Source organism: Taeniopygia guttata, chromosome 12 (assembly GCF_048771995.1).
Source record: "Taeniopygia guttata chromosome 12, bTaeGut7.mat, whole genome shotgun sequence".
NCBI lineage: Eukaryota > Metazoa > Chordata > Aves > Passeriformes > Estrildidae > Taeniopygia > Taeniopygia guttata.
In genome coordinates, this window is record NC_133037.1 from 17652451 (window position 1) to 17676910 (window position 24460).

The following is a 24460-nucleotide window of genomic DNA, read 5'->3' on the forward strand; positions in this document are numbered from 1 at the left end:
TATTAACACTTTTGGAAATTACACAGTCTTTCAGTCTATAATGTTTCTGCAGTCTTGTAAAGTAGCCAAGATGTTCATTTCAAGTTATTTTCTTTTTCACAAAGATAGAAGTCTTGGCTTTGTTCCATTCTCTTCTTTCTAAAATTAATCATTTAGTTACCTCCAGTGTTTGAATGCCTCAAAGTCTGGAATTATTGGTGTGATCATAAACATGTCAATTGTAGTGTGATACCATAAATTACCCTAGCTGAGGGGTCCCAAAGGAGCAGCTATCAATGTCTCAGCCTCAAGAATTCCATGTTCACAGAAATTAATTCAGTGCTGGAGTCTCTGAGCTGAGCTCATGGCGGTGACTTCAGTTAAGTTTTGCCAACTCATTCTAGTGGTTACCTGGTCAATGTGAACTTCAAAGGAGATGTTAATTGCATTATGTGTTCAATTTATGACATCAGGGAAACTCAATTCCTCATATTGGAACAGAGTGTATGGATCCAGCAGCGTGGCACACTGACTCCAGCAGTAATCTATATCTGATACTGCAGATAAGGTAACTTTCCTCCAAGCATTACGTGCACTTCATCACTTGTGCATTAGGGAAAAACCTTTCCAGCTTCAAATGGCAATCAGCATAGCCTTGGAATCGTGAAGGCTCCGCTGGGTTTTAATTTTCAAGTGGATCACATAATAGGAATTCCCAGTCACATGAAGCTTACATCTTATTTTTAATTGTTTTGCTTGGAAAAATTTGCTGAAATGTCTTGTCAAACCCTGGAAACTTTCACTGGAGAGAAAGTATCCATCACAGAAAAACTTTAAAGGCTTATGGCAAACATAAGCTTATATTTAGTTCTAAGTCCCAAGCCATTGTTTTTCTGGATTCCAAGCTCAGTGAAGAGGATATTCACTTGGAGACATGACTATTCTTAGAGGAAAGAAACATAATAATTTCTTATGTGGAAATGAAATCCTAACATCAAGCAGACATGATTTGAAAATTAATTATTGGCACACTTAGTCTTATCTTTTGGTCTCTGCAGCAAACTGTGGATTCCTCATTGAATACCTTTATGATAAAACCACAATTTGCTACTGTGCCTGAAAATCACTTTTCCAACCAGGCATCAGTTTTGTGAAGCACAGGTCACAGAACTTCCTTTGTTTTTCATACTTTGGTGTGCTGCACATCTCACGTGGTTTTATGGGAAAAATATGAAATAAGAATTACTTATTACCAGGGCACTTCTTTGAAGAAACCAAATGGCTGAGCAGGAGTCCTGAGTGACTGTGAAACAGTGAAAAGGACCTAACTGTGCAACTCGGTTCTTCCTTGCCTTGTAAGCTCTTCCAGGATTTACCTGCATGAAGTCCTTGTAATTTTGTGGGATAAGTACTGAAACAAATACCAGAGCAGAGAAAAAAGTTTCCTGCCAGGGACATGATAATTTGGTAAAATGTGGCCTAAACTGAATTTACTGGTTTATTTAGAAAGCAAGAAGTAGCAATGAGCTCAGAGCTGACTCAATTAATTTCCCATGTTAATATTTGATGTCACACCTATGGATTGATAGCATCAATCACACTTAGAAGTGCTTTTTGAGACTGTTTTAAAGGCCCTGAACTTCTCGAGTTAAGACATCATATTTGTAACTCAGATGCCATTGACACTGCTGTGAGCTTCATTTCCCAGTGAACACCTGTCTCAATTCAGCATGGAGCTGGACAAGTGTGCTGAATGTTTAGTGGAATAATATCTGAATTCCAAATGAATTAATAATATTATGGGTTACAAGACTTCAGTCTCTCCTTTAAATTTTCTTTGATTGCTCCTTTAGCTATAGATGCAGTGGAGATCCCAGCTCTCAGTTATGCCTGAGGGATTTCCTGCCCTAAAGTGATTATATTATAATGTAAAGCTTCCATTTAAATGCTCATAAAAAGAACCTCCCAAAAAATCTATGGAAATCATTTATGCGAAAAAAATACACGTGTCAAATTTGCTTTAAAAATATTTATGTTTAGATTGGTTTCACTTTGATTATCCCAGAAATACCACATATAGGCAGGATCTAGCCCTGTCACTTTGCAAAACAATGCTGAATCCCCCCTTGGGCAGAGCTGTGCTGACAGTTGTACAATTTTCCATGCAATTGGAGTCTCCGAGGCCCACTGGAGCATCAGTGATACCTTATAAAGGACAGCTGGTAAAATGGGATGAGTTTGTTGGATGAATACCAAATGAGAGTGGAATCCACTCTATCCAATACTTAACTATGTTTACCCACAATTTTATATAATACCCACCAATTTAGAGCAACTTTTTCATCTGCTTTCCCTTATAAAAATGTTTATTTCATATAGGAGTATGTGAGTGAATTAAATTCCCTGATTTCTTGCTTAAAATATTTGGATGCTGTAATTTCCAGTGCACGTAAAAAGTGAAGGATTCACTGAGTGTAGGATGATGGAATACCCTAAATGGGAAGGGATCCACAAGGATCCCCTGGTCCTGCACAGACACCCCAACAGTCCCACCCTGTGCATCCCTGGGAGCGTTGTCCAAAGGTTCCTGGAGCTCTGGCAGCCTTGGGGCCATGCCCCAGCACAGTATATTGAAGCTGTTTAAATTTTTATATGAAGGAAGAACCTTTCCCTGGTGGTATCTGTGCAACCACACCCCAAACAGGCGCTCCAGAAGGTGTCACACATTGGTGATGATGTTACAGCATTACAGAAGTCTTTCTGTTAGTATTTACTGGATACAGAACTGGTTAAGGTTGTAGAAATGGGCTAGTGGAGTGCACTGGGGGAGAATATTTAAGCTTCATTTTATGTTTTTATTTTTTCTGGCTGTAGGTCTCAGGATACCATGAAAAGGTTTTATGGAAATACACAATATCAATTAGCAGTTAACTGATAATATTTCTACTGTAGAAGCTGACTTTTTAATAATCACAACTGCCCTTAGTTGAGCTACCACAGAAGTTCTCTCTTTTCAAATGTGTATTTGATGTGTGGGGGATACAGGGAGAATTAATTGGGAGGTATGTTTTATTTTTCATTATTTCAATCTAAAAAACCTTTCACAATTTTAACGATGAGGTAGAAGATGAAAGATTGAATGCAACAAAATTAACCAGCTGCTTTTAATACTCGTTAGTTTTGGTTCCTCACGCTTGCTTCTATTAAAATGCACCTTTAATAACTTAATAGTCTGTTTGGAAGCTGCTCTTGCTGGTTCAAACTGAATTGCAGTCAGGTGCACCACTGTGTTCAATGAGATACAGAGATGCACAGAATTTGGAAAGGAAATTGGGAAAGGAATAAAAGTTGATTCAGACAAATAGAAGACTTGATTCAGACAAATAGAAGTTTAAAATAGAAATATAAAATAATTGATTCTATGACTGTCAGAGACTGAGCTTTATTTTAACACATTGTCAAAACAGACCATGAATGTAAAGAAATTTGTGATAACATAATTTTCATTGTTAAAGGAATACAGTTGGTCATGTATTAAATATTATCCGTAAGTTCAAGATCTTCTTACATTATTTTACATTTAAGGTTAGGATAGATAATATTTGATTAATTTTATAATCTCTTTAAAAGGAATATTGCCAGCTGTCTGAAAGTAGATTTGATGAGTTTCTTTGTGATGTTGAGCTGAAGTACTTTGGAAACCTTCAAAACAGCACTTTAAAAGCCCTGTAGGAGCAGACCTGCTCATCCTCTCTCCGGATCACCACACTGCCTAATTCCTCATCCTTATTTGTGGTGTCAAAGCATCTCTTGTAGTTCAGGCCCATTTGCCAACCCCCCAGGCAGCAGCCAAGCTCCAAGTCCACATGCAGCCCTTATCTGGACGTGTTCTCCCCGCACGGAAGGTTTGGTTTGAACAATGAAAACAGCCCTGGCCATGAGAAATCCCCTCAGCACTGGCAGGGCCAAGGCCTTGCATGGAAAAACCCCACGGAGGAGCTTTAAACTCATATTTAACCTGGCTGATCCTGCAGTGCCAAGTGTGGCCGAGCTGCTGAGAGCTTGGATAACTTGGCCTTTTTGGGTGGTTCCATCAGTGGGCTGCTCCAAGTGTCCCAACAGGCTCCCAGGGACCTCTCCTTGGCAAAGGGGCTGGCTCTGTCCATCAGGGGCTGGCTAGGAAGGAAGGAAAGGGCTCCTGGATGCTTCTTCATTTGGAAGTTGCAGTTGCAGAACCCCTCATGTGTATCCCAGCTGGGTTTGTTCTCCCTGAGGAAGAGAAGACCCCAGGGAGAGGCCATTGCAGTCTCCCAGTATTTGCAGAAGGTCTGCAAGAAAGTTAGGAAAAATGTTTTAGCAGGACCTGTTGTGATAGGAGAAGGGGTAATGGATTGATACTGAAGGAGTATGGGATGGATACTGATAGAGATTAGGTGTAAGGAGGGAATTTCATACAATGAGGGTGGTGAAACACTGGATCAAGCTGCCCACAGAGGTGGGGGATGTCCCACCCATGGAAATGTTTAGCACCAGGTTGGATGGGGCTCTGAGCAACCGGACCTAGCTGAAGATGTCCCTGCTCTCTGCAGGAGTTGGACTGGACAACACTGAAATAATCATTTAAATAATGGGATGATTCCACGATTCTCTGCCGTTATCTCTGGGGGAGCCAGAGGGGTCCGTGGCTCTGTGGAGTGTGTACCCTCCCCACTTCTGCAGCCCCCCCAGTGGCACCCAGGGACTCCTCCTGCCCCTGCTCTGCAGGGACAGGCCCCAGCTCCCTGTTTGTGTCCCTTTGCTCCGCTCTCTGGGCCTGTCCCCAGCCGCAGGGAGCCCCGGTGCCACCGGGCGCCTGCAGGGTGGGAGAGGCTGGGGCAGCCCGAGGAGGGATGGCTGTGTGTGAACAACTCGTGGCAGGTTTGCTCTGGCACAGGGGCTGTCTCAGCCCTGCACAACAGGCCTGGTCCAGCTGGGAGCCTTGGCCACAGGGAGGTTGCCTTTGGCTCCTGTGTCCCCATGTGTCCGTGGGCCATTGCCAGGCAGATGTGCTGCCCCAGGGCTCCTGAACTGCGCTCCCTGGACCCACTGGGGCTGGCAGGAATGGCTCTGTACCTTTGACACTCCTGCTGCAGGCAGCATGCTATATTTCCATAAAATCACATGTCCATGTTTCATGATTTGGAAGGGGTGCATGGAGCTTTCTTGGCAGTGGTGCTTCTTTTCCTTATCTAATATTTCCATTGTTTATATAATGGAACAGCAAACATTCTTCCAAAGGTTACCCAAACATAAGCATCTCAAATGAATGGCTCAGATTTTTCTCTGTGATAAGTCCAATTTCACTGCTCATTTTGTTTCTGGGTTCTTGCATGTCGCGCCACTTGCTGATTTACTTTGGCTTTGTTCAGTTACTTGTGGAGAACTAGAAGGATATTGCATGATGCATTTTCCTCATAAAGCTTAAAAAAAAAAAAAAAATACCTGGCCCTTTGAGAATCCTAAATGGCTTGCAAAAAGATTTTCTCTAGGTTACAGGCAGTGCTTTAAAGTAAGGCCAGGAAAGGCAGAAAGCCAGTGAGTGTCTTCTGCTTTTTCTATTAGGCAGCATCAGAGACTTTCTGGGGTCGGTGCTGATTTATTTATGTGATTACCCAGGACATCATCTTCCTCTCAACGATTATCTTACCTCAGCAGGTGCAATGCTTAGAAAACAGGCTATTTTCAAGCAAGCTGAATTCCCTTTTCCCTGTAAGACATTAAATATATGCAGGCACGGTGTACTGACCACAGACATACATTCTGCTCTTGTACCTCAGATTTAAATGAACAGAGTAATAATTATGCGTGAATTTTTTTGTACCTATTCTGCACAGGACTAGTGTTTGTTCATTGTAGTTAACTCAATTGCAACTACAATGTGTCATAAGTCAAAGGAAAACCTGGCCCAGCAACTTTCTGTTATTCTTTCCCTCTTTGCAAAGAGATTATCACAGGTCAACATTCCCCATAACATATTGTGCCCCAAGTTTCTCCTCGATCTGAATGCAGTGATGCAGTACAGTGAGTCAGCCCCTTTCTGCTAAATTAATAAGTGATGGAAAGTGTTACCATTTTATGGGGCAGTTGATAAACCTGTAATCTCATTCATAGGAGTAGTGGTTTGAGTTTGTTGGCATAATCAGCTCATTCATTGTTTGAGAAAAAGATGAGGCCAGGCCTGCAAGGTAATGGGCACAGTGTAACGATGGGGAAAGGGATGTTTGTGATCCATGGAAGCCACGTCAGCTGTCCCAGTGGCAAACTGGGATTACATTTGTGGTGCTCCCTTGGAAAGTGGCAATTAGAGCTCTGCTTGGAGGATCAAACAGGAATCATTCTGGGCTGTGGTGTCAAAGTGGCTCCTGTGCTGGGGAAGGCAAAGCTGGAGGTTGGGTCAGTGATGGCAAAAAAAGACCTGAAGGGGAGGAGAGGCTGTAGCCTTTCCTTGGTGTGTCCCTGTGCTGGGGGGCTGCTGGGAGGGTAACAGGACTGCAGAGGAAAACATCCTTGGGGAATGCCTCCCTCCTGTTGTACTGCAGGGCTCAGAAATCCATAAATACCTATAGACTGCCAGCCTTGAGTGAGAGCTGATTTATCTTCATTTTGTTCTTGTTTTGAGAAGGCTGCAGGAAGAAAGCAAAGTCCATTACACCAAATGAATAATCCAATCGATGGAGCCAGCGTGCCCTTGATGGAATTAAGCTTTGCCTTTGCAGTGTATCAGAGACAGAGAAGGGTTTATGCCTGATTTTGTCGGTGCCCCGTGAAAGCAAAGAGTTGCCATGCAGTGATTTTGTCCTGGTGGAACTGGCCCTGCTGCAAGAGCACAGCTCTTAATTCATTGCCTCAGCTGACACCTACAGGGGTGCAAAACCTGCTTCCTTTAAAGTGTCACCTTAAAATGTAGAGATAAAACAATTACTTCAATCTCTGTTATGTGTTCTCAGACATTTTGCCAAGTGTCATTGCTAGCAGTGATGCTGCTTCCAGTTGAACCATGGAAACTGGGAAATTTTGCTGATAAAGTGTTTGTAAGGATCATCTGTGGATTGGACAGGTGATGATAATGCCATTCCTCACAATAATGAAAATTTGAATTTTGGTTTCCTTTTATTCAGCATTGCATTTCTGTGTTTTCATAAAATAGGATTGTGCTATATATTTTTTTTTTTTTGATAAAATGAGGCAGTGGCTTTACTGAATGTAAGCTCAGCAGCCCTGCAAGAAGAATTAGTATGATTAAATGGTCATTTTTTGTTTGAAGATAACTTATATCAAGAGACCTGGGATAAGAACAGTGTTAGGTGCAGTAATGATTTCCTGCCTCCTTTCCCTTTTGCAATTACTACTCACCCTTCAAATGTAGACTGTTCAAATTTACAGTTTCCAATTGTTTTCCAAGAATTCAGAGGCTGGTGTTTGACATGCCTGTTATTTATAAAGGTGAGTGGAAAATAAAGCCAAATATGTATTTTTGGCAGTCAGCTCAACGTTCTTCCAGAACAAACATATCTGCATTCCCTCAGTGCTGACTTCCTTTAATGTGGTACACTCATAGTTTCTGACATGCCTTCGAAGTATCTCTAGAAATTATTTCTCCTCTATCTCCAGGAGGTTTTTTTTTTTTTCACATCTGTGTAGTTGTTCTGGAAACTGTGCTTAAGATCCTGCAAGATGTAAGGAGAAAGCAGCCTCCCCAACATCCTGAAAAGCTGATGATTACCTCAGACATAAAGAACCTGTTCTCACAGATAATAGATGACATTCTCTGGCACAGCTTTCAGCAGGGTATAGTAACTTCCTTTTTAACTTTTAAAGAAGGAATAAACCCTTTCTGAATGCTCATTATAAATCCCATTCCTTGTCCTTGTCTTGGAGCTGGTAAAACAATGCATTTCTATGTCCCATCCTAATTGCCAGTCCAGAACTTGGCAAAGTAACCACGGATTCTATTAAATGCAGAGGATTTCAGTTGTGTAATAGAAATAGCTGGGTGTATGTAGCTGCTATTTCTGTAACAATAGCATTTACTAGCCCTTGTTTCCTCTGTGCTTTCAAATGAAATTCTTCAGGGACTGCAGATACTCTTTTCCTGTGTGGATTGTGAGCTGAGTCAGTTCTGCTAAGACTCGCAAACCTGAGCTTCCAGGGGCTGTGCTGCTCCTTTGATTATTCCTTTTGCATTTTGTGTCAATCTCTCCTCCCCAGCACTTTCCAGAGTCTATTTCAGTGTGAAGGCAGCTTAGGTACAGTCCTCTGAGGTAAAAAAAAGGCTGAAAAAAATGAATATTGGGAAGGAAACCCAACCAAATCTATGGAGTAGTTCAAAAGCCGTCATGGTTCTTTTTCTCTGATTAGCATTGGAGATGAGTTGAAGGAAGGAATAGCCCACTCCTTTACAGATGTGCTTCAATAGGTGAGCTTGTCCTTGAAGGAGGTACAGAACAAGAGAGGAGAATTTTCTTGGAGCATCCAGTGAGTACCCCATGAGCTGCAGCAGGATTTCACTCTGCCTCCATGAGTGAAGTCAGCTCCTTGGATGCTACAAGCTGAGTGCTGCTTGTTCAGGACAGCATTATTGTGGAAGAAAAATATATGGGAAGGCTGTGGAAGTGCAGGGCAGCTGGGCAGTTATAATCTTAGCATTAGTCTGGGCACCTCAGTTAATTCTTTCCTTAAACAATACAGCAAATCCACTTGGATTTTTTGCAGTTTTTCTGGCAGTCTCAAGAGTTTACCTCATTTTGGAAGCTTGGGTGGTGCTGGAGGTTTCCCTGGGTTTGCCTCACTCCAGTCATGTGCTGGCCCTGTCCCTTTCCCTGGCACAGGAGCTCAGTTTTAAAGGACTGGTCATTCTTTTCTGAGCCATTCCATTCTCTCTTTTCCAATTTGCTTTTGCTTACTTTTTAATTACACCCTGAAGTTGTTTTACCTTAGTTTAAAAATCCTACAGTAAGAGGAATTGCTGGGTTACATCAGCATTCTGATTTGCCAGTGGGGTCATGGCTGTTGCATGGTTTTCCATGCAACATGGACAGCAGAGGTCATCCAGCTTGGCATCTGCAGCCAAAATCTCTGCCTGTCCTTGAACTGTAGTGTTACAGGTGGCTTTTAGCCCACACAAACCCTGGAGAAAAATCCCTCTTTTTTGTGATAATGAAGCCAAAGAGCGAAGAGGCTGGCCAGATCAAACCTGTGATTTTCACTCCTCAAATTGTTGACTTTTTATGGAGAGAAAAACCTCAAGATACTTTAAAGCCCCTGCCGTTTCCTGCAGAAATATGGTGCAAGTTGGAAAATTCTGGAAGCGTCCAGGTGTGCTCCCCTGCTGGCTTTGTGCAGCTCTCCCTTGGGGGTGCAGAGTGCCTGGGCTGCTCCTTTGTTCCATTGTTTTCTCAAGCCAGTGAGTTTTTGGGTGTGTGGGGCACTCAGGGACAGTGTGACAGAGCTCACCCTGCCTCCCTGGGGTGTGGAACTGGTGCCCATTGAAGTGTTCAGAACAATTTGCTTTGCAGACTTCAGACACTATCATCTGAGGGATTCATGCTGGTACATTGGAGGTGGTTATCAGTGGCACAGGAGCGATGATGGTAGCAAAATCCTCCCAAAATGGGAAAAAAAAACCTCTTTAACACTGTATTTTTAGTGTTAATAAGGCAGTACTTCAATCTTGGCCCAGAAGTGAGTGGTTGACAAAGTTCCAGCATCCACACTAATGCTGATACAAAACCTTTTCACTTATTTATGCATTTTTAGCAAAAAAATTGATATTCATTAGTTTTGACACGATTCTCTCCAGTAATGAATATTCTGTCCTCTATTGGTTATTTATATTTTCCTCTTCATGCTAATTTGGTCACTATTCTTTAATCCTTTTATCACCTTTTTCTCTACCTTTCCAGACCTTAATCTCCCCTGTATCTTTGGTACTCCAGCAAGAGTCTGTGAAGAACTCAGCTAATGTTGGCTAAAAGTGGGCACTACTTGTCATTAATTAAAACAACTAATTAAAAATTAGTTAGAATTATATAATTTCCAGCAATTCAGTGCTACATGAGGCTGTTACATGAGAATTGCAGTTGGCCCTAGGATGATAAATCTGCTTATTTTTGGTGCCTTGTCCATCGGATGATCTCAAGCCCCAGGGGCTGAAGGACTCTACAAATGAAGTTTTAAAATTCACAGACAGCTAAGGAAAATGAGTTGCTGGGTTTGTTCCCAAGGAAGTCTCAGTGGTTGTGTTACACCTCCTGCTGCTTTACTTGCTTATGAACATTAAACCTCATGAGGTAAATCCCAGAACCCTCAGAAGTGAGCTTGGGAGGAATGACCATTCTTTTCTGAGCCACTGGTATTTTCTCTTTTCTCTCTTTTCCCCCCAAGCCCACGGTGCACACTGAGGGATGTGCACAATTGTTGTGTTGGCAGAGAAATGGAGCAGTTTTAGCTGAGGAAGTGCCACAGGTCAGTTGTGTTTCCTTCAATGAGCTGGCCCTGCTGGTTTGGTTGTGTTTAATCCATGGCACAGCTGAGCTCACTTGCCTCACTAGGAAATATCAGATGGCAGAAGCCATTAAGCTCAAATTGTCTTATTCAATGTTTTGAAGTGACCCCTCAGCAGAGGACAAATACACCCAGCTTGTTAACGTGTGTGTGCACCACTGCTCCAAAATACCATGGCAGGCTGCGTGAGCTGGATTCACATTTGGGTTGGATAATAAATGTATGGGTTGGTTAAATAAATGGTTTTGAAGACACACATTTTGTCCCTTCAGCCCTGAAGAGTGGGCATGGTAAGAGATCTACAGAGTTTGAAAAGATTGAAAAATAACTTTGTTTTAGAGTTTGCAATAGATAGGGACTCTTGAGGTAAAAGCAGTGTTTTTTTTTTTTCCTTCCAAACCTAGATTTTATTTTTAATTCCTGATGTTAATCCTGTTGAACAAGGCTATCAGTGTGGCATGTTTTGCCATGAGATGCTGGCAGTTCTTTTTGCTGCCCCACTTTTCCCAAAGTATTGATGCTGACATGAATGTCTCTGCAGCTCACAGTTTAAAATTACAGAGAAAATTTGGGTGGGACTTGCTGTGGGGTGGCAATCCACGCTGTTTCCTGGGTGGGGAGAGCTCTGTGTCTGCTCTGCTGCTCTCTCTGCCAATGTCCCCACACTCAGCAGCTGCTGAGGGACACCTCACCGCCTGTGTGGGTGGGAGATGTCCCTGTGGGGACATCCAGCCCTGCTCTGGAGTCACTTCCAGCTGCTGCTCGGGGTGCAGCGGGCACTGCTGGCATCCTTCCCTGCAGGATCCACCAGCTGCTCCTGTGGCATCTCTTCTCTCCAGCCATGTTCCTGTTGGAGCAGCAAACTCCATTTTAAATGAGGGATTTGGAATTAATGCCCCAAACCTGGCACCCAGTTTGCAATCCCCTGGATTTCTCATTATGTATCACCGTTTCATGGTGCTTTAGGGAGATTTTCTTCCTCTCTTACCTTTATTTTGAACCTCTTAGCTTGCATTGTTGCTTGAAAGTCCTGATTTTTATTTGGGGGGCTTCTTCAGTCTTGCTTAAGTCTTCCTTAAAAGGTTCAGTCACAGGAGCCTGCCATGGGATCTTTATGACAAATTTTTTGCTAGTTTCATTTAAATTTGGGGGGTGGAAAGAGGGGAATAGACTTAAGCCTATTAAGCCCAATTTTGAAATATTTTGCAGAAATTCATTCTATTATTAAAAATTGATAGCACAGCTGCCTGGGACTGCCCAGGAATGTTGTAACTATGGTGGATTGCAAGGATTGGTGGTGGCTGACAGGAAAAACAAAAAAATATTAAGATATGTAATGCCTAGGAGGTATTGATTCATCTTGCAAATTGTTCACGTGTTCTTGTGCTATCGAACAAATGTAGGTGCTGGTGTGAGGGGTCAGCAACGATAGAAATGTTTCCCTGATAAATTTAAGTAATTTATCTGAATTTTCTTGAATTATTTCTGTAATATTCTGAGTATTTCTGAATATCTACATTTTCCACATCTAAAATTCAGTATAATATTCCCTCTTATGGACTCTTCCATTTTTGAATTTATCCTTTTAGACAACCTGAAAAAACAAATATCAAAATTCTGTTCTGTTGTGATTTCAGACCAAACCATTCTTGCTTCAATTCTCTTTACTTTATTACATTATCCTTTGATTACAATTTCTTTGTAGATACACTTTTCTTTTATTGCTCTTTTGCTTTTGGTCTATATTTGTTTGGTGGCTTAGTGTTTTTTTTTTTTTTTTTTTTTCATTTTTCTGCTTCCCGATGGTCTTAAATATCTCTGATTTTGAAATGGTGGTGAAATCACCCTTGTGGTCTCAGGTAGCTCCACTTTCTCTAACCATCCCAAGCCTTTGGAGGTGACCCTGTGCTTTCAGGTATTGATTGGGTCATGCTGAGCATCTGTCCCATTTGAACTTGGCCCTTTTGGCAGAACCCCTCTCCTTTATTTGCTCTGGCCTATTTTTCCTGCTTGAACTTGGCCCTTTGGGAGGGCTGTCTCTCCCTTATCTGCTGGGGTTGTTCTGCAGGACGGTGGCATCAGTCTGGGAGATTGTGGCTACATTAATTCTTGGCAGCACATTCAGTGTTGACTGTTAAAGACAAATAGTTCAGGATGACTTTAAATAAATCTACTTGAGCTATTAAATACAGTTGATAATTACAAGCCAGGTGCATTGAACGAGGAACTAGATGGTCTTCTGTAAATGGATGTACCAGTTTCCAGCTGAAACTATTTTAAGGCCAGCAGTGATCTTCAAACTGGGCTTGTGGCTTTAAAAAGGAAAAAAAAAACCCAACCAAATCTACCCCAAAGCTGCCCCAAATCCAAATTACACAGTAATTTTCATACCGTTTAAAATGCGATCAGATTTTGTTTCTGAATGTTTGAAAAAAAATTAGGTTGCTCTTTGCTGGAAAGGCTGTCAAGAGAAGTATTTATATAAGAAATTAATTTTGAAAACTTCCTGTTTTCACTGGGTGAGATAATTATACGTAAAAGTCACAGGCTGCAACTCAGTATTTTAAATGACGGGGAAGATTGGCTACTTGTGTTCCTATTTCCAGACATGCAAGAATTGGGTTTTGTTTCATTCCCTCCCAGGACTTAACCCTTATTTTATTCACATCAAAGATGAAATTTCTATTTCTTCCTTAAGCAAGATAATTTAAGTTTTTTGCTTTTGAGCACATCACAAGTGTTTTCAATACTTTCTAGAAAAGATACTATTAATTTAACATTTAGGGTTTATGACAAGATTTTTTAAGTGATAAACTTTTATAATATTGTTAAAATTAATGGATTTTGGTGCTTTGACTCTTTGGTCAACTGCAATAATCTATCCAGTCTAATAAATCAAGATGTTATTATTAAAAAAAAAATTAGTTGTTAAAATGCTTTCATATAATGATAATTAGTTTTCACAGGAAAAGATTGGAAGTGATAAGATATAATATTAGCAGATTCTCCTCTGTTTAAATTATCTTTATTTAAATTTTACTGTTCCTTACTTAAGGCTTCTTGAAAAGCGCTCAAGGTAATTTTGGTTTGAGAACTGGGAGGAACTCTGGAATGGCAATTTATAGAACCTTAATTAATTGTGCTGAGTGTGTAAAGCCAAGAAAGCCTTTGCTGCTGGTGAACAGGGACATTCTCCCAGGACTTCGTTACAAATCCAAGTTTACAGCAGCGCTCCTGCTTTTCCCATATCACAAAAGATTGATTGTACCTAATCCTCAAAAACACATAAAGTGAAAGGAAAAAATAATAATTTAAAAGTAGCCAAAAGTATTTAAAAAAACCACAGCCTGTAGTACTCTGGAAGTGTTATAAAGGCTGGGGAAGCAGGAAAGGAAGTGTCAGGAAGTGAAATGTGAGGATAATCCATGGGTTCTAATCAGCTGCGCGAGCGTTTGTAGCGGTGTCGGCGGAGTCAGGAGCAGATGATGGTGTGCCCGTGGGTGTGAGGCTCAGGACAGAGTTCCTCATGGACAGCCAAGCCCTGGTTTACTCAGTAACCAACAGCTCGTTAACAGGAGCTGGCTAGCAGCGCTAATTAAGGAGCAAGGCCGCCTCTCTTCAGAGGTGAGCGCCTGACGTTGTGCTCAGTATTGAGGCAGGGTGTGAGGGTAAGGTGAGCTGGCAGACCAAACTAATTAATGCATTCATCCTCGTTAGCAAAGGTGTTCTTCTACAGCTCCTGCTGTGCTGGGAGATTTTGGGAAATGGAAGGGCAAAATTCACCTGGCGCCACTTTTGGTTCCTGTTTGGCTGTGGTTTATGGGGTAAAAGCAGCCCAGGTTGTGCAGATAGAGCCCACCACTGGTGTGGTCTTCTCTGCTGCAGGAGGAATTCATAGAGGAGAAAGATGCTGGGGCTTGGGTTGGTTTGGGGTTTTTTTTGTTTATTTTGGGTTTTTTTTGTGTAATGTTTAAGGTAAAATTGCATTCCCAGGTACAGCCAGTTAAACATCCAGGCTTGTCTGTGGGTTTGCAACCATGGCCAGCTTTGGGACAGCAGGGTCCTGAAGAGCATGGAGACCTCAACCCAGTAATCACCACTGCTCTAAACTGGCAGCAGCATTGCCCAGTTTTTATTCAAATTAAATTCTTTGTACAACAGGGCTGGGCCCAAGGTGCCAGTGGCTCCCTAGGAATGCGAGTTTCCTTTTCCAGGAGGGTTAATTGTTAAATAAAAGAACCAAGGAGGCCTGGTCCTTTATGAGCAACTCTGTTTATATTGCTTGAAGTTACAAGAGAATTCATTAACTTGAATCTATTTTTCAGCTGGAAATCTGTTGCAATTTCCAGCTGGAGTCTGCTGCTCATACTCCTCCTTTTGGGAGTTGTGCTTGGAGTTTCCCCTTAATCCTTTTGAAATATAGAAGTTTCAGTCTACAGATATACTCAAAAATTTGACCTTTCCTTAAATCTGAAGCAGCAACTGATAAATAACACCTTGCTATCACCTGAAGAGCTGACAACTTTATTTCACTTATTCTAATAAAGCAATTCTAAGCAAATATTTATTTGCCTAAGTAAAGCCTAAGAGGGAGTGGTAAAGCAGCAGGCTTAGAGGAAAATTTGTAGGTGTGGGTTAATTGTATCAAAAATGATCTCTGGCAGGGCTAAAAAGCCCTTCCTCAGTGTCACGTTGACTTAATTTTGCATGTTCTACTCGCTGCAATTTAATGTGCTGCCAAACAGCCTTGAAAATTCTCTCTTGCTTCCAGTCTGACTTCTGATGTTCTAAAATAGATGCATATTTTTTTCTTCAATCCAGGTGTTTATGTTTAGATGGAGTGAAAATTTAATCTTTCTCTCAGAATATCTTCTGTAAACACTTACAGTGCTGTTAATGTTGTATATATGATGTTTTTTATAGTATCTAACTCTGAAAATGAACGTTTTAAAGTGAATTTGATTGCAGTTACTCATCTCTTTCCACCCATTTTCTGGCAAAAATCCACCCAGAATCTGCAGTAGCAATATACTTTTGAAAAAGGAAATTATTGAAGAACTTAAGAACTTCTGGGATCCAAGACTGAAAAGAAATTTTATTAAACGGTATGCAAAAATATGGAGTGATCAATCAATGAACCATATTACCACTTCCAACTGACTAAAAACCTGGAAGATATTTTAATTTTTTTTCAAAGCTTGCAGGAGGAGAAGGAAGGCAGGACATAGTTCATAGGACACAATGGATTCCTGAACTATTTTCTTCAATGGAAAAACCACAGCTTTTCTAAAGAATTTGGGCTATTTAGAAGACTGTGTTAATAAAATTAATCTCATTTGGGCAATACCACGTTTGAAGGAATTGCCTACAAAAATTCAGGTGTGCAGAGAAAGGCAGAGGTGGATTTCATTTTGAATCTTATTGTGTTTGGTTCTAATAATGAATTTAGTTTTGCACAGTGCAGAGATTGTCTCTGCCAAAACAGAGACAGCAATGTGCATTTCAAATGCTGGAAATATTGCCCTGATTTTATAAAGTAGCACTTGCTCCTAATTTAAGTGCTTGTACTTCATAAGCTTGAGCTGCTCTACACAGGAGGGAACATATTTTACTGTTGTGTTTTTCACTCTGACACACAGCAGCGTCCTTGAGCACAGTTCTGAATGAGCGTTTCTGTCATGGAAATATTGGAGATGCTCCTGGAATTGAGAGAAAAAAAAAAAGAAAAGAAAAAAATGCTGAAGGGAATTAGAGCAAGATGTAGAGATTTTATAACAGACCACAGAACAAATCCTGGACCAGCTGTAAAGTGTAAGAGAGTTAAACTGACATGTGGGGTTTAAAATATGTAAACCATCATCAACCACCAGGTGAGAACATGGATTTCCACGGTCAGGAAGGGTTCTGGATGTGGGCTGTGCATCGGGTCACAGCTGAGGGGCTTTAGGCTTCTGAGTCATGGGTTTCTGCAGCTGAATTTCAAAGCTGGTGCAGTGCATGGGAATAACTCAGTAATCTCCTGTTCTGAGGAGGACCAAGCAATGGGAGTGTTTGGATACCTGTGAAGGGGTAGTCAGTAACCTACATTACTGAATAACCAAATTCTGGCTGTCTGGGACCGCTTTCATTTCCATGTGCACTTTATTGACCTGTAAATGGAAGCCAGACCCATTTACAAAATCCACAGCTGCCCCCATGTCAGTGATCTGTTTTCAGCTGCAGAGAACACGGAGCTTTGGAAGGATCCCAGTTCTCAAACTGGTGTGAGCCCAGCTCGGGCAGCCCTGGCCTGGCTGGGGAGGAACAGCCATGGATCAGTGCGTGGCTGTTTCCGTCTGTCCCAGACAGAAAAGGGACTTTTCTGCTCTTTAGAGATGAGCTTTTCGTCACAAGAATGGGGCAGTTGTGGTGCTGAGGTCTGGAAAAATCCATGTCCAGGCCTTTGGGAATAGGTTTTTAGAGTCACACCAGCTGTGTAGGATTGGTCTTTGATGCTTTGTATCTGAAAAGACTTCAAAGGAAAAAATGGTCAAATTGCACATCTGCATGACCAGAAGATCTGTATGGCATTGCTTTCCAAGATGTTGTCATTTTTACTTTGCGGTTTTGTAGGGAATAAGAAAAGTGCTGGAAAATGTTGAAGTGTTCCAGCTTTCATAGATGCTAGTTGTTATGACGGACAAACTCAGCAATGTGGTGATTGGGGATTACTCCCAAGAGACTTTCCTGGAAGAAGAATATTGCATTTTGACTGTTTTGTTCAGATCATATTTGAAATTATGTTTTTCATCTGCTGTTTCAAAACTCCAAGCAGCTTTGCTTCCTCTGTATTCCAAGTAACTGATTAGTTGCTGGAATTATAAATTATATTTTTTTGAAGAGAGGTGTACTGAGTTTCAGATCTTCATGTTTAAAAGTCCTGCTTTTCTCTGTACCAGCTGCCTCTGCTCAGCCAAAATTGCCCCTGATGTGCTGCCCTCAACTTCTGTCAGTTGTCTTGCACAAAGACTGTGCCAAGTTGTGGTTTGGCCTGTAAATATTCTGTGAGTTGGAACGTGGGATGGTGAATTATAGATAAGAGCACCTGAGAGGGCTGAGGTGTCTGTTCCCAGAATTTTCTGATGAAAAAGTTGCCTGAAGAAAATGGTGTCTTTAATAATTGAGGAGGCTGGGCTGGGCATGAGGCGCCCTTGGCACACAGAACATCAATATCATTGCTGGATGGCAGGATATGTCCTGGGCAGCTTCCCCCTGACCCCACCTGAGGAAGCTGCAGGACTCTCCTGGAAGGCAAAATGGGTTTTTAGTGAAGTCATTTCAGAATTCACTGATTGCAGCTGGTTGCTTCTTCAAACTGGGAATCCTGTGTGAGCTACCACAGGGATTGCTCTGGAATCAGGAATCTCATGTGGGAACATCAAAGTGCTTTTAGGGCCTCTCAAGGTTGCCTACAGCTGCTTTGTTTGAGCATTTTGCTGGTTTTCAGTCAGGTTATATTCCTCCATTAATATTGGATTTGGGGACATCAGCATTTGCAGTAATTTATGTGAAAAATTTTATGTTTGTGTCTTAAACTCAGATCGTGGGTGGTTTTGGAGGGAAAGTAGAAATGCCACATTTGCCCTTGGCCTAATGAAACCATCTATCTGTTAGGACATGAGACATAAATGTTCCCTTCTTTCACATAAACATTTCTGTCGCTCAGTAAAAAAGAGAACCATAGATTTACATTTTACTACAAAATATGGAATTATTTCCAAGAAGCCCCCTTGGCAGCATTGGAAACGAGTGGGGAATAGAATCTTTGTGTATTATTATTAATTATTATTAGCCGTGGTATCTACAGGAAAAGTGATTTTTTTCCATCGCATATTCAGCATCATCACAGTTACCAACAAATTAAGATAGGATCAGATGGCAGTTCCTGTTCTGGCACTTGAGTTTGCTTTAAAGTTTTAATTCTGTACACATGTGTAAGATGCAATTCTGATGAACCCTGTAATAATATTCTGCTTTTATTCTGTCATGTATTCTCCAAATCATCATTGTTTATAGGCAAGAGCCAAAGCAAGTGCCAACAATGTGGTGCAAAGGTGAATAAAGTTAAAGACTCTGTTTCAGTACATGGGTATTTATCTTTTGTAGGCTTCATAATAAAAAAGATTATTTGTTCAATTAATTTCCAAGAACAATTTGCTATTATTCTAGTAATTCTTAGCTTCACACTGTGTGCAAAATTCTTGCTGAGAGCTTTTTATGTGGAAAAACAATTGCTCTTTGTGTATTAGAATCCATGTTGCATTTGACATAACAATGTTATCTTTATTAAATTTCCTTGTTATACCTTTTGATTTATAGCCCTTCTTAAATCCTCATTTTAAAGCAACCTCTGATGTGGTGCTTTTAGTGCCCCCATGCTGATACTAAAATGTGGGCTAAAAGAGAGAATTCCAGTTATAATCCTGAATCATGGAACTGGAAATTCTGAGATCAATATTGAGCAGGCAGAACAACATTTCCTCAGAGGATTCTTTTTGTGGAATTTGAATATCCTAGGACATGGTCATTTTTATTCCTTTCAGTGTTTTTGCTCAGGTGTTTAAGGACAGTTTTCAGGACAAATAATGAGTGTCTGGGGCCAGGCTCTGTTGGGGTCAGGTCCTGCTGTTCACATTGCAGGGTATTTGGGGCACTGTGAGGGATTTGTGCCTGATCCAGTACGAACCTGGGACTCCTTCCCAGGCTGGGAGAATCCTCAAGGAAGCTGAAATATCTTCACATTCACCTTGGAGTCCCTTGCCCAGCCATGCTATAAATACCTGAACTAGGCCAGGGAAGGCAGCTAAGGTGTCCTGTGCTGGAGCACTCCTGGATAAATATTGATAAATAAAGAAATAGTGTTCCAAGGCATTTGACAGGGGAAGGGAAGGCTCCAGCTGAGCCTCTGCATGAAGGAAACAGGGAATTATCTGTTGCTACTGAAGTCTTCATCCAAACCAACTTTATATTCAGGAGAGTTTAGCTTTGAATGCTGAATGAGCAAAACAAAAGCAGAGTTCCAAAAAGGAAGCTGAAGTGCAGGTGAGCATGGAAAAGTCCTGCCCGTGGCAGAAAACAGCAGTGGGAGAGACTCCAGCAGGTTGGGCATTGTTTGAGGAGGTTTTTCCCAATAGAGCTCTTATGGATACTCATGAGGGAAAATGTGGTAGAACTGGGCCTCTCCAGAAGAGCTGTTTGTTGAGGACAATTAAATGTTGCAAAATGGTGAAGGAGGAGATGGATTTTCTCCCCACGGAGTTCATAGTTACACAGGGAAAGAGCAGTTATGTCCAAGGCTGGCCATTATTTAAAACTGAACTCCTCCAATGTTCACAGCATTCCAGGTGTGTTCTGCAACAGCTGAAGGGGGAAGAGAAGAGAAAAATTTTATTTCAATGTCTCATTTTATTTCAATGATATTTCCAACAGAGGAGAAAATACTAGAAATTTCTTAAAGCAGAGCTGAAGTTCTAAATCTACAGAGAGGCCAAGGGAGAGGGGAATAATGTTTTGATTTGTCTCCTTTCAGCAGTGGCTGTTCCTGTATGGTGCCACTGGTGCTTGGATAAATACTGGGCTGAAATATGAGATTGAAAATGTGCAAAAAGCTCTCTGGGATGCTTCTCTGCAGGGCTCTGCTAAGGAGGATTCCTCAGCTCCTCCATCTCTCTCCATTAGGATTTTTTGGGCAGGACACCCAACCTATGCTGCAGGTCTTTCCACAGAGACATCCATACATTTGAGTTCAAGTAGCCCAACACCACCCCTATGGTGAGTTACAAAACCAAAGCACAGGCCCAGGGAGTGATAAATAAGATCTGACTCACAAAATCCAAGCTCTTGGTGCATCATGGGTCTGGGGTGCATTTTGCCTTTCCCCCCCAAAGTCATCAAGCAGCTTGCCTGGGGAAACAACCTGAATGTCATGTTGACTCTTTACCAGTTTTATTCTAACCTGGAACAAGAGGACAAGAAAGGAAAAATGCGTGCCTCAGGACAAAACTTGCCTGTTGTCATGAGTTAACAGTTAACTGGTGAAAGAACATTGGAATACTTAGAAATCCAGCTATATTTAGAGTTTATTCAGTGCAGTGGCAAGGTCAGTGCCTCATTCCCTGTTGCAAGTGCAGGATGCAGAAGGATGAGGATGTTCCAACCATAATTCACAGCTCCAGAGCAGAGGTGCCTGGCTGCCAGTGAGGGAGGGTTGGCCTTGGAAATCCAGCTGCTTTTAGGAATAAAATGGAGCTGCTGTGTGCAGGAGCCTGAAGTTATCTCCAAGGTCTCTAGGGAAACACTTGTGTGGTGGTTCTAAACAATATAACTCCAGAGATCCTGCTTGAAAACACAAAGGGAACCCCCCAAAAACCAACCAAGCCAAACCCAGCAAAGTGCTGCTAGGAAGCAGTGTAAGAAGGATGCTTGTACCTGGAAGGGTTGGGGCTGATCACAGGCATGCTTTGCTCTGAGTTTCTAATTTATTTTACCTTAGGACTTGATTCTTGTAGGCACAAAGAAAGTGTGTTAGTGGTTAATCAGAGTAACTGGCAATTGCTGGATAAACAACCATTTTCTAGGTGTGTGTGTCTGTTATGGTCTGAAAAGCAGTGCAGGACATTGTGTATCCATATGGAAATTTCTCTGAAGAGTTTGGAGTGTTGTCTGCAACTTAACCTCAAGCCTGGTGCTTTTATTCTCCTTTTTGGAACAGCAGCTTCACAATTTGAAGTGCAATTAAAAAATTCATGCTAGAGTGAAATGTGGTCATTCACACTTGCATTTGGATATTCTTTAGCACTTATTGTATTTGTGTGGGTGAATAATCAATGTGGAACACAATGCTCTGGCTCTTAGCTGATTCACAACCTTCTGTCAGGGGATAAAGTGCTGATTGCACCACAGAGCAGGTATGGAGCACGTTTTTGGGGTAACCTGTAGGTATGAGGGGGTTGCTGTGCAAATGAATCCTCTGAATAACTCCTATTTCATAGTTCTAAAGATTTTTCTGGAAATTCTACACATTTCCTAGGGGTAAAAAGATGTGAATAACTCTTGTGTCCTGTTGGTTGACACTTTGCTCTATTTCCTTAACCTTTCCATCCTGTTGTGTGCTGCAACTGCTTCTTGATTCACTTGCTCCTTTGGCTGTCTTTAATAAAGGCAAAGGATTTTGAAATTAATTTTTCCTAATATAATTCCCAAGAGTTAGGCTGCTAAAAGTAATGTAGTGAATAAAAGAATTTCTTTAATAAATTCCATCCTTGGAACAGGTTGGTGAATACAGACATAAAACTGTGAGTTGACCCACTATTTCCTAAAATATAATGCTGCTACTAAGAATATTCTTACATATCTCAGACGTAATTCGTGCATTTGTGATAAATAACTTTCTGGTTGGTTAGATGAGAGAACTTTTAAGGTAACAAGTTAAAAAAGGAAATAACCTAGTTATTAGTTCTCAGCCCAGCAGCTGCTTTAAAGAAATAATGATTTTTATAGTCTTGGGGAGCTGTGCCTGGGGAATGGCACTGCTTTGTCAAAACAGAGTACCTTGAGAGGAAAAGACACATCCATTTTCTCCAGACTGGTCTTTTAATGGAAAGAAAGAATAGGCAGCTGCTGTGGGCAGGGATGGACTGAGAATGTCTTTTTCAGGGACCCATACACAGAGGTACTGCTGGGATATTGAAAAGCATCTGATTATATAATCATCAAGTTGAATGAAAAAGAATGTTGCATAACTTTTAGCCTGCTTTGACTTCTGCTTTGATAAAATATGCTGAAGTTCTGGCACCAGTGTTGAGGCAGGAGCCCAAGTACCTGTCTGGTTTTGGAAATGTCAATATGGCCTGATAGGTATTGGTAGTGCTGAGTTTATAAAAGTGGCCTTCACCTCATAGAGCATGACAGGACGATCTTTTCACTGAAAATCTTTTCTCCTGAGATTTTGTAAGTCTGATACTCTGGAGGTTACAAAGTTTAGGTGAAAAGGGATTTAAAAACACCTTTTTAAAGACTTGACATGAGTCAAACATAGTCAAGAGCACCATTTTCACCTGATGAAAGGCAGGGGGACACTGGGTTTTGTCAAATATTCTCACATGTGTTTGTGCTGAAGGCCTTTGTGGAACAGAACCATGACAGGTTTTCAAAACCTTGAGGTTGTCCTTGGGAATGTTTCCCAAACCTCTGGAATCTCTCAGGTACAACTCATCCCTCTGCAGTGCCTTGGACACACTGGGTGAGGCTCACCTTAGGCACACCTTGGGAAAAAATAACTTAAATATTAATATGTGCCATTCTATAGCCCCTGTGTAGAGCACAGTAATTATAAAGAAAGCTTTTGAGCATTTTTGTCATTTAGGGCATTTCCAGGAAATCTGCGTGTGCTCAAATAGTTCAACTGGAGTTGGATCATCCACGGGGAGAGTTAAACAGGCTGTTAAGTAAAAAAAAAAAAGGTTGTGTGTTAACTTCTCTCTTCTGGAAAAGAATTAATTAGTGCCTGAGCAATGGTTCATCTGTGGAGGTTTTGTTTGAGCCTCCCGTGCCCTGTGATATGAGCAGGGACACAAAATCAAGTCTCTATTCATCCTCCTTTGTTCTGGGCTGACGCTGCTCAGTGCACAGGGAGTTTGGCTTTTATGCTGTGACTCCAACAAATGAAGACTCCAAAGCCTTCCTGTCAGGTTGTTGCAAGTGTGTGCACATGTAAAGCTGGGAATGGGAGTAGTTAAGAAAAAAAAAAAGTCTGCATTTATTGCCTGAGAGCTGAAACAATGGAAATGAAGTTGCACATTCCAGTTTTTCAAAGGTGGTGCAAGGGATTCAGAATTTGACAGGTCCCAGCAGTCTTTGATGAGCATTCTGTTCTTAATCCATTGGGATAGTCTCCTTCCATCTTCTACAAAGCTGTACACAAAATGTGCTGCCCAAAAACATCCTTAAGAAAATTTTAATTTGTAATCACTTGGGAAATAGTTTGTTCTCTGGTAATATGCAGTTTGTCAGAAATTTGACATTGCATTGAAAGCTCCTGATTTAATTCTGTCAGCCTGACTTAATTTTCTGTTCTATATTTGCAATTAGTGGTAAAGGTTACACCTTAGGAGATGCTCTGGATTCCTGAAATCACATTAGTGACGAGTTATTTAATCAGCAGCTCTATTTAAAGGTGCTTGAAAATAACATTCTGCCACTATGGCTGTGAGAGAGTTTGTATGAGGTGTTGAAGACACGTGCAATGAAATGGGGATAAAGAAAAGCTCTACGTCTAAAACAGGCAGTGGGATGCTAAAAATGTAGGGTGGTGGAAATAAAAGAAAATCACTTGGTGGTGGCTGCCGTTTTTTGAGGCAGAAACAGAGGACTTTTAGTCAGCAAAAGGAAAATGGAGAAGTTTCTTGTTGGTAGCTTGGAGCTCCATCATCTTTCCTAGCAGTCTGTAGCCATGAGACAATAGAAATATCTTTATTTTTCACTAGCACCGCTCTCTGCCTGCAGAGCAGAGGGAGATAAGGAATTCTGATAGTGTTTATAAAGCTGCCTGGTGGTTGTGAGGAATCCTAAAGGATTCCCTGCAAGGTCAAACAAGGAGGCAGCCTTCTCATCCACCTTCCAGGAGCAATTAAAACCCTGGCCCACATGCTTTAAAGAGCAGTTGATAACTTATTATGTATTCAACTTCCATGTGGTTCTTCCCATATTTGTTGTTTGTCTGTCTCCTGACCTTATTTGTGGGATAAAGGTGGCAGTGAACATGGAAATTATCGTAAATACTGTGTGTGCTTGAATGGGGAGAGCAAATGAATGGCACTAGATAGCAATGTTTATTGTGTCAAGTCTTTGGGATGTCATTTATGTGTAACTACTCCTAATTAGTGCCATTCAAACCAACTCA

General features: G+C 41.3%; 1 protein-coding gene across 24 annotated transcripts in view; it reads left to right on the forward strand.

Moving 5' to 3' along the window:
• ATP2B2 (ATPase plasma membrane Ca2+ transporting 2) overlaps window positions 1-24460 on the forward strand; it is a 399432-nt gene that overhangs the window by 232975 nt on the left and 141997 nt on the right. The gene's annotated exons all lie outside the window — the stretch shown is intronic.